Source organism: Amphibalanus amphitrite, unplaced genomic scaffold, assembly GCF_019059575.1.
Source record: "Amphibalanus amphitrite isolate SeventyFive unplaced genomic scaffold, NRLGWU_Aamphi_draft 000610F_arrow, whole genome shotgun sequence".
Classification (NCBI taxonomy): Eukaryota; Metazoa; Arthropoda; class Thecostraca; order Balanomorpha; family Balanidae; genus Amphibalanus; species Amphibalanus amphitrite.
In genome coordinates, this window is record NW_024882104.1 from 127289 (window position 1) to 138956 (window position 11668).

Genomic DNA, 11668 nt, shown 5'->3' on the forward strand with positions numbered 1-11668 from the left:
CAGTGCCGGTGGTGCTGGACTCATTGGACGTGGTGCCAGCGTGATTGGTGTTGGCTTTGGACCCGGGCTGGTCGGCAGTAACCTTGGTGGGTTTCCGAGTTAACGTGTTTCAACAGTGTATGGGTACTTGTTTGTGTTTTGCCGAAGACGTTTGTACAATAAACTGAAAGAAGACAATGGCACATGTAGCACGTTAGATAGTCGTTACAAGAACAATAAATAGTTATTAGGCTAGGAGACTTAAAGTGGAAATAGACCACGTTGCTATATGTAGAAAAGGACTATCAGTCACCGCTATGACGTTGGATTGTCAATTTTCCGCCTTCGAGCAGCTGATAGGTATGTCCGTGGCATAGCGCCTTTTTGAACTCGAAACAACAGGACTGGAGGGCTAGGAAGACATTTTCCCGAAATTGGTGCTCGCTTATGGATGCTATTCCAATCATGTGTGCACTACATGACGACAACGAATGCCATTGTTCTTTGCTCTGTGTTCATTCACGGGTTATTGGGCTATACCAGACTCGTGGGTGCAATGCGTACCCCCCCCCCCTCCCCCCTATGTCCCGGCGAGAGATCAATCATTCATATTTGTAACGGAAAAAAATCTCGCAGTCCCCCCCCCCCCTGCAAGTCGAGCGGCTTCTGCTAGCCACATGTTCTTGCTATGTGACCACGGTTACTGGACGGCGACCAGCCCCCATCACTTCTCGACCTCTCCCTTAGCCCGCGGCGCTTGTTGCGGTCAAGTTGCAGTCACGGGTCAAGGCCGTATATAGGTTGCGGTCACGTGTCGGGAATCGCTCAGTGCTTTCAGTGTCTCTCAAACTTTTCTGCTCAGCCGTGGCTGGGACAGGTGGCGCCCTCCCCTCAGTGCATCGATACTTTCAGGAGAGCATACAGTCTTACTTTCAAAGAAGCTGACAGCAAAGAAATGCAAATAACAGACAAACTTTCCCACACCATCATCAAGCATATAATATCAATATCTAAATGCATGCAATGCATTAACAAACACACTTATTTTATTCTACAACATTGTAAAGCTGGGACGTCATACTTGACACACGGAAGTATATTTTATTACCCACCATTTCAAAGTTTAGGTCAGTCCTTCAACACTTCTTGACAAAATATAACAAAATGGTACGATCAGATACAACAATGGGCTTATCCAAGGCAATCGTGAAAGCGTTACGTTACAAGAGCTGACCTTTCCTAGGTCAATTGTCAAAATAGCCACCCTGATTAGTCAAAGAAATTGCGATACAATTCTTGCCTTTCCTCAGCCAGCGGTAACTTTTCTAGTGCGCATGACATCTACCCGTAATACGGCTGGGGATATCCGTATCCAGGATATCCGTTTCCACCGTAGCTCTGGTATCCATAATCGGGGAAACCATAGGGTCTATATCCCTGGTATCCATAAGGGCGATATCCCTGGTATCCATAAGGACGATATCCCTGGTATCCATAAGACCGATATCCCTGGTATCCATAAGGCCGATATCCCTGCTGTCCATAGGGTCCATACCCCTGGTATCCATAACCGCCGTGCCCAAAGTTTCCAACTCCGGGGCCTCCAGTCAGCTGTCCTTGTCCTACTCCACCAAACGCTCCGCGGATCGCTCCTCCGCGAATCGCTCCGCCCTGGATCGCTCCTCCCTGGATCGTTCCTCCATGGATCGCTCCTCCGTGGATCGCTCCTTCGTGGATCGCTCCTGCTCCTGCACTAACGGCACCATGAGCGGCATCGTGTACCACTGCGCCTTGCACAGCGCCACCGCGCGTCGCCGGCGGATGGTGCGCCACGCCCTCATAGGTCACCCTGGCGTTGTAGCCCGAGTTGCCGTCCACCCAGTAGGTGACGATCTGCCTCCGGCCGTCGGGAAGCAGCGTCGAGTACGAGCCCTCGGTGCGGTGTCCGAGACGCGTCTCCTGGACGTGGTTGTCTATTCCAGAGTACGGGTCGGTGGTGCTATGTCCGTAGCTGTAGTTAGGGATAGAGTAGTCGCCAGGAGCAGTGCTGGCCACTGCGGCCGCCACCAGCGCCGAGAGGATGATCAGCTGACGGCAGACGGTGACGTCATTGGGGGCATACAGTGACGTCCGAGGAGAGGAGATGCGACAGCAAAGGGTAGACGATGACATCGTTGCAGTGCAGAATGACGTCAGATGATAGAAAAGGTTAACGTCTTGCAAACATTCTAGCTTGCGTATAAATTTATGCTACCGTAAGGTGGGGCTATTTGAGACAGTGGGGCTATTTGAGACAGTATTTAGAATTGTTATAAAATAAAAACCGTTTGAAATTCATGCTTAATTTTTGCTCAGGCGATTTACCGCTCGATTCCACACCTTCCTGAGCAAAAATATCACATAAAATTCAAACGCTCCTCATTTTATAGCCATTTTAAAAATTGTCTCAAATAGCCCCACTGCCTCAAATAGCCCCACTTTACGGTATATAATATTCCTACCATTTTATTATGGACGAAATTAGTGACTAAAAGCTTTGAAATTCAGGCAGAATAAAAAATTGAGTAAAAGATGAACATCATAATTGACCTTATAGAAGCTTCAGGAATGAGGAAAGGTTATGTTCTCAGAAAGACCCTATAGAAAAACACAGAAAACGTGCTACGGGTATGGCAATGTTGCCTAAAAAAAAACTAATATCCCGAGAAACCATGAGACGGCACCATGTGCAAGAAAAGAAAGACGGAATCCTGTGCAAGAAACAAAGAGCAATAATAATTTCTCAATTTTTAACCTCGGACGGCATTGACATCGAAAACAGATTAGAGAAGCAGTAGTTCACCAGCCTATTCAATTTTCATTTTTAATATATGATTTCAAGTTTTTACGACTAGACATCTTAATACAAGGTAGGAACGTTTTTCGGCTACTAGTCGTTTATTGTTTTCGTTTCCGAAACGAAAATTACTAGTACAATTACTAGTCGTTATTGTTTTCGTTTTCGAAACGAAAACAATAAACGACTAGTAGCCGAAAAACGTTCCTACCTTGTTTCATTTTTAAGCTGAACGAACTGAACAATTGTACGAGTAGGCTTCCAATATCAATATGAAAACCATTCTTTAGCCACCCGGAAATGTGGTTAAATCGCTTCGTTTGCGCTCTCTCACCTGCATGACTGTGATATGGTCACACCCGTCCCAGACTGACGCTATTTCCTCATTGCCCGCTGTCTTATATAGCCCACGCCCTGCCCCACCCTGGATTATGAAAATCTTTCTGTCATGCCCCCGCGGTAGAAGGCACCGAACAGTGAACGCCAACGGTACATGTGGTAGAAAAATCCAGAATTGGTTAATCATTATCTGCGTATAACTGTCATCCATTTTGATATGAGTGTAAATTCGGTGAGCCAATTCGTGTGTATGAAATATGTGGCTTAGAAAACCACGGTTCACTGGGCAAACGCCACCGGGCACTTTTGTGTGCTCTTTATCACCGACCACTATATATCTATATAATGGTCTATCTATATATCACAGACCACTATATATAAATATATAGTGGTCTGTGTCTTTATTTATTACTTTGTATTGAAATTCAATGTTTAATGTAATAACAGATGACTGTATTTATAAAATCACATTAGCCGTTTTCACGACGGCCGTCTGGACACATTTGGTGCACATCTGGTGCAGATCAGGTGCAGATTTGGTCAAATCAGGTTCAGTGTCTCTCTATAGTAGCTATCAGCTAGGGTTACCTATGTACACTAATTGCTCATATATGCCTGCTTTGTCGTATTACAGAGAGCATCATCGATTAAAACACTGAAATAAATTAATAAAATGAAGATATCTGCTGTAAAAGAGATTAGGTGCAGATTTGGTCAAATTAGGTGCACTCGCCGGAGAGACCGTCGTGAAAACGGCTAATTATGACCACGAGGTTGACTGCATGGATAAAGTGAGGTAGATAAATAAGTCTTTGATTTGAGTTGAAGTTTAAATAGTCATAGCATTCTCCCCAGATTTTCTTTTTTCTCTCTGTCTGCTCTTTATCTGTCTTGCTGTCTGTCTGTCTGTGTCTGTCTGCCTGCCTGTCTCTGACTCTGTCTCTGTCTCTGCCTCTGGCTGTCTGTCTGTCTGTCTGTCTGTCTCTCTCTCTCTCTCTCTCTCTCTCTCTCTCTCTCTCTCTCTCTCTCTCTCTCTCTCTTCCTCTCCCGTCTCTTGCCGTTCAAGCAAAATACTCTTATTAGGCATAAGACAAAATACATACATTTATATACACATATACATTATACATTTGTACAAAACATATACATTTGTATTTAGCTTTTGCCGCTTCCCCACCCCGGGCCCCTAAAGGATGGTTTATGGCTTGACATAATGTCCAATCATCTGCAGCTGCACTCGGAAATTCCAGCCGGCGTGCACTGTGCAACGTGCACTGAGCACGTTGGACTAAATAATTATCTGACCGGATGTAAGTCAGCTGACGAGTGAAGTCCCTGTATTGAGTGAACCACACCATAACGCTCATCCCCAATGGAAGCATGACACATCCTGAAAAGATGAAACGAACTGAATCAAATTGCCTAAAAGATAATGCAAATGATCCAGTAAAACACGTAAAATGTGTCGGCGCAATACGACGCAAAGTGGCAGACTTTCACAAACCGCCGCAGACAGCTAGCTACAACTGGTATACAACCCGCTACAGACCAACCAGAGACTACCACAAACTGACTGCTACGATTGCCACAAACACACGCGCGCTGACACATGACAGAATAAGACAGAACTTACACAGAATTACGATACGTTGCACAGACATGTTGCAGGCTGCAAAATCCAAAAAATGCCGTTATTAATGCGACACTTCCGGTGACCTTGTGTTGACGCAGTGGGGTTTGGCCGGTCACGACACTGCATTTGCTGGTGCCTATGACGTAATATAATTGATGTTTTTTTATAAATTTAGTCCGAATGGTTGAATGGGCGGATTTTGAGGAATAAGAGCCCGCACTAAGCATAGCTTGTTGCGCTGACCCTGACCCCACCACCCGTTCGTGCAATTCCAATTGTATGGCAGAATTTTGTCCGAACGTTCGTACCCTCACGACTGGACAGTGGACACGGTCCCCTCCGCTCACTCACGATACCTGGCTTCTGTGCGGCCCCTGCCACAGAAACGCACGCCATTACACGTAGGAGCTAAATGTGGCCGCCCGCGCCGGGGCTTGAACCGCGCTCTCGCTACCGGCTAAGCGTCGAATTCCGGCGCTTTTATCCACTCGGCCACCGAGAGGATAGGATCTTCGACGTCATCAGGTGATGTTAAATGCTGTCTGCCTTTGTAAACTCTTTCCTTGCGATTTTTAGCGCTATAATCCGATTTCATGTTGTTGTTTTTCAGGGAAGTTTCGTTTCCCGTCAGCTTCGACCAATCAGGGTTGTTGAGTGAGGGGATAAGATACACTCAACACTGGCGGATTCAGAATGGCAATATTGGACGCTGCGGGGGTCACACCCCTAAAAAGTTTCTCAAAATTTCAAAAACATATCGGGTTTTAGTTTCTTACGCACTGCTGTGCAGTTTAAAACAAAGTTGTATTGTACCGGGTGTTCATTAAAGGTAGACTGCCACCTTTTTTCCACAAAACGGTTTTCACTAGAGCTGAGCCACCTATGTCCCAGACTGAAGTCGGTTTTCCGAAATTCGAACCCGTTTGCGAGAAATCGGAGACCAAAGTTCAGTTTGATGCCATTTTTTTTAGTCCAAGAAAACCGACATCTCTACTGTTTATCGATAACTTTGAAACATGAATTTTCTTATCTTTTGGTAAATATATGTCAAAACTTTGATTGTTTCGAGATCAGAGTAGAATTTTGGAGTGTCAAAATAAAAGTTAAACTTATATATTCAGTAGTTCATTTTTTCCAAAAAAGTGTGGGAAATGGGGTTTAACCCTCGCCCGTATAGGGGGGGGGGGGGGGTCGAACGGACCCCCCCTCGGTTTTTCGCGAATAACTCGCGTAAAAAGCGGCCGATCGCGACGAAACTTTCAGTACCCTCGCGTTAATCAATTTTACACCTACCCTGAAATTTTCATGACCCTGACCCTAATGACCTTTCACCTGTGGCCTACTTTTCGAGACCATGTTTGGCCGGAATCGCGATTCGGCGTATGTCGGCTCGCATTAGCCGCGCGTTTGCAGTCTTTTCGTGGTTTCAAGCGTTCAAACATGGGATATGATGTTGCTCCCATGCATTAGGGTGGGTGTCAAGGTCACCGGAAGGTCAGGTCAGGTCATTGACCTTTGATGACCTCGGTTCACTTTTTCGAGTTTTACATGTTTCTAGGCCAGTTTTTGGAGCTGAATTCGAATTTAGCAACCATATGAACATTTACGAAGTAGTTTTGGCACCTTCGTAACATGTTACGAAGCTGTCAGAGGCGGCTGCCACCTACTAGGAATACCCGGCTGGTTGACCTGACCTGACCTGACCCGACCTGGCCTAAATGTATGAAGACATCATCTGTGATCAAAACTAACATGATATTCGTGATCGGCACCCCGAAAAACCCATTAGCAGCCACGCTTTACGACTTTCTAACAGGTCCCGATTTCCCCGACTTTTGGGTCATTGACCTGACCTGGAAGGTCAACCGATGACCTAGGACCTTAAAATTGGGTATCATCGGCTTCCTCTCGTCACGGGCAACACGCTCGTTTTTTCCGCGAAGCTCTAGCTCGATCAGGGGCGAAACGGCAAGGGGGGGGTCCAACGGACCCCCCCCCCCTTATACGTTCGCGGCTGGAAAAACACCAATACGGGCGCGGGTTAAGATGGGCCAGACCCATTCCAAATGAGCCATGATTTTTTTAATGTTTTACGAATTTAAATGCAAAATAAATTAAACATGGCCAATTTCTCATGAAATCATATATTAGTAAATCATAAAATACCTTACTTTTTCAAATAAAATGTAATAATCTTATGACCTTGAAGTCTAGTGATGTGTAAACATTGTCGCTAGACATTAACCGATTGATAATTGTATGAAAATCGACAATTTTTTTCGCGATTCACGTGATGATACTTTGTCAGGTGAATTCTAAAATTTTGTTTTGTCCAGGGAATAAATCATAGGCCGATCTGAGAAAACTTTTTAAAGGTGGCAGTCTTCCTTTAATGAATGGAATAAAGTAGCTGCGTCACGTGATAACAATAAATCACGTACGCGCATTTTTTGCCTTGTAAATATGAAGCAAAGGCTTTATCATTTTTTATACATGATAACTTTAATCACGGCGTCATCCAAACGCTTGTGAATGGCTCTGGTTTCGAAGAGCCCAAATCGGCACTTCAAGACAAACTCGCCGTTCAATTATGAACAAGCGGGTTGGGTTGTGGAGAAGTGTGCCGGGTTGGAAAGTCTTACCGTGGTTAGGCAGGCTTTCCGCCTTAAGTTCTTTCCGAGAAAACCAGCAGCAATACCATATCTGAATGCTTTTCAGCGTTTGGTGGAAAGATTTAGGATGGTTGCAGCGACACGGCCATGTGTGCGCTCCGGGCGCCAGCCGATGACCCCTGGTGAAATGGAAAAGGTCAAGGATTTCTTCCGGAAAAAATGCCACAGCTCATGCTCGGCAGGCGTGCGGAGAGCTTAAAATGTCCATTGGAAAGGTATTGAAGATCCTAATTCTGTCATGGCCTCCCTCGATCGAAGTTCAACGATCTCGCGCGGAAGTACCCATCTGCACTGGCCCGCATACAGTCCCGACCTGTCCTGCCTGGATTTCTCGTTCTGGACCCAAGCTTTGGATCGCGTGATGGAATCGGAGCCGGAAACAATCAAAGAACTGAAGAAGGTCGTGGAGGACTTCGCCAGAACATAAGCAAGCAAAGAGCAGCTGAGGAAGATGGTCCGGCACACACAGCGCCGGGCAGAGCCGTGCGTGGCGGAGTGAGGTGGCTACTTTGAGCACCTCCTGTAGGAGACACGAGTGGCAAGCGGTGATCGCGGTGATGTCATCATAAATGATAACCTCTCCTGAAAATGCATTGTGTGATTTGATAACGTGAGATGAATATATATCTTTCTGGTGCCTACTTACTTTATTCCATTCATTAATGAACACCCGGTATTTACTACAAGAACCCACAGGCAAACGCCCTTTTAACAGGTGCAGTCAAAACAGTACATAAAATCATAAACAAGATGAGGTGAAAACACAAGTTTTCCTTATACAAGTTGTTTAGTTTTCGTTTTATTCTTAAAAACCAGCAAGCCCTTGCCCCAAATGACCCCCCCCCCCTGGATCCGCCATTGATAAGGTCTAAGTTGGTCTGGTCGGAAGTCGGAATTGGTCTAAGTCGGAATAGAGAATGGGTGCGCTGTGTGCATGATTATCAATAATGTGTGAATAGATATAATAATTGATCAGTGATGTGAATACCTACGTTTAACCCGAGGACACACGCCGGGCCGGTGTGGTTGGCGTTAGGTACGGCTCTCGCGAAATTAAGCGGTAGGTTTTGCACTTTTACATATCCGGTTATATCTCAGAAACTAATCGATCTACAATGAAGCCATTTTACACGATCATGGCCGGCTTGTGAACCAACAAGTCGATTGCATCTTCAGCACTTAAAAGCTTAAGACGACGAAGATATAGCCTGTAGTACCTACACTAAATTTTCGAGGTGCAAAACCTACCGCTAAAACCCGCGAGAATTGTACCTTCGCAGGGCTGGGGAAGGGTGTTTATTGTTAAAACAGCAACAACCCGCCTCTAATTCACTCGGCTCCTGGGCCAGGTCACACGATAGGCGGGGTTTGAGAGATGGTAAAAAACAAAAAATGAAGAAATTTGCTTTGGTCATTTTTAGGCCAGGTTAAGGCTTACATCACCAGGGCCCAATCTTATAAAATGCCGTACTATTCTATTTACGGCATTTGGTAACATTCACAGTGGTACCAGTGCTGACAAAGGTTTATCTGAGTCAACGAAATGATTCTTTAGACCGTCAAATTACGATGGACTGAAATGCGTGAAAACCATTTTGCATTTGATAGTCGTTTTCTGCAGCTGAACTTCAGCCAGTACTGCCATATCCATTCCACGGCGTTTATAAGGCTGAGCCCAGAGGTGATTGAAGGCCGAATCATTCGCCTAGTTCGACCCTTTCCGACAACTGGCGCTTGACTCAGGAACAAAAAGAGCTATAGAGCTGCAGAAATCGCATTTGATAGTTTTTTCGAAGCATCAAATAAAAATAACAAATCAAATGATATTCAAAATAACACTTTTGGTTGGCAGGCCACTCATACCTGTTCATCTTTAACGTCGAGACCATTTACTTATTTCATGCATGTATGTCAAGTGTAGCCTCTTGAAATCATCGCGATGCTTTCAAGATGCACTTTCAAGATGCATCGGTGCATATCGGTGCGCTGAAGGGAAAACGCCACCGACTCAGCATCGGTTGGGTGGAAAAGTTTGAGAGTCACTGAAAGTACTCACTGACCGATAGCAAACACCACATCAATATGAGGAGCCGGCGGGCCGCGAGGCAGAGGGGCCGCGATCGAGGAGGGATGCGAGGAGAGGTCGGAGAGGGGTGGGGAGAGGTCGAGGAGGGACGGGGGGGGGGGGGCAGTCGCTGTACAGTAACATGCGATGGCAATTTAAGTGTGGCTAGCAGAAGCCATTCGGCTCGCAGAAAGGGCTAGTTCCATTATAAGGGCCAGAATTTCGGATCCACATTTTTGAACCCTTAACCCTCGCCCTGGCAGGGCATTTTTCATAACACGGCCTGGCAGGGGGGGGTCGATGCGACCCCCCCTCGCGATTGGCTCCTATGCCACCTAGAAACACCAAATTTGGTAGGTAGGTGGGCGCCCTGGAGTTCTCGCCCCTGTGCAAATTTGGTTGCTCTAGGTCAATATTTAGGGGGGTTTTGGGGGGGTATAAATGTAAAAATTTCGCTAAAAACAGGTGAAAAGTTTTTCGCTTATACCTTTTGATCTAATTAAGCTAGAGCAAAAAGAAAAGCACCAGTGAACTCAGCACGTCAAGGCGCGTCGAATGTACTTAAAGTTTTTCTTTATTTTTAAGTAAACTTAAATTAATTAAATAAGTTCAAACTAACTGTTAATTCCCTGGAGGGATCTTCTGGTACTGTTAATTATAAATATATAGTTTCTTTATATTTTCTTGTAGTCGGAGTCTTCTTGAGTCATAGAGAAAGAAAGGACATCTTCTACGGGGTTTATTGCTTGAGTGACACTCTCATAGGCGGTATCTTAACGCAAAACATTACCGTTTCAATCGTGGTCACCAGCAATTCCTTATCGTAATATGCACTGTCTACATTATATGAATATTTCTCTTAAATGTTTCACATTTGCTATTTCCTTAATATTTTCCCCCGTTACGAAGTTTTTGTCCTCCTTACTAACTAACTAAAACCTTGACCTTTCTTCAATCAAAATATTTACAACAATTAAAACACTTCGCTCACGCGTGATCATTTCCGGGAGCGCTCTCGGTAGAATATTCAACACCCTCCCCTTGAAAGAACTCTTTCAACATTTACATTCGCAAGGTACCTACGACATGACATACACAGTAGTCATGCACAGCACTTATTACATTTTCACAAGTTTGGTAATCGGACGCTGCACTGTAACACCTCTGATGTTCAGAGTCACCGATCTCACTAAGCCGTCTTTTGACATCTTGACTGACTCGACCCTACCGATGGGCCATTGGCCCCGTGGCACACTGTCGTCAGCCATCAATACCAAATCGCCCACAGCCAGGTTTTGCCTGGCCGTAGCGGTGCTGGTGGACCGCTGCTGGAGCAGTGGAACGTACTCTCGACGCCAGCGCTTCCAGAACACATCTGCCATATAGCTCGCCTGTTTCCACATTTTCCGTTTGTCATTGTCAGACGCAGATAAGACATTCAAGGGTGTCGTTCCGGAACTGGCCCCGAGTAAGAGTATGTCGTTTGGAGTGAGGGGCGGAGCGTCGAGGGGGTCACTCGATGGCGAGACCAGAGGCCGGCTGTTCACTATCGCCTCGGCTTCACACAGGAACGTTTGCAGCGTCTCATTCTTCAGTGTTTTCGCGTGGAGCATCGTGTCCAGAATCCGTCTAACTGTTCTAATCATTCGTTCCCAGGCTCCACCATGATGAGACGCTCCTGGAGTGTTGAACTTCCAGTCAATGTCGTTGGCTAGCATCTCCTTTGCCACCCACTCTTCCTTTTCCTCCAGCCGCTTCAGCTCTTCACGTAGTTCTCTGTGGGCTCCAACAAAGTTTGTTGCTCGATCTGATCTCAGGGTCTTGACGTTCCCTCTTCTCGCTACAAATCTTTTCAGCGCACAGATGAACGAGTCCGATGACAGATCCTCAGCCACTTCAATATGTATGCAGCGCACTGATAGGCAGGTGAAAATAACACCATATCGCTTAACTTGTCCTCGACCTTGGCTGACGTAGAAGGGTCCAAAGTAGTCTACCCCAGTTCTTGTAAACGGTCGCTCCCCCGCTGTGATCCTGTCGCCTGGAAGATTTGCCATCTTTTGTTTTTCCGTTTTCGCACGTAGCCGCTTGCAGGTGAAGCACGATTTAAGCACTCTCTTGACAGCCGATGTGCTCTTCAAAAT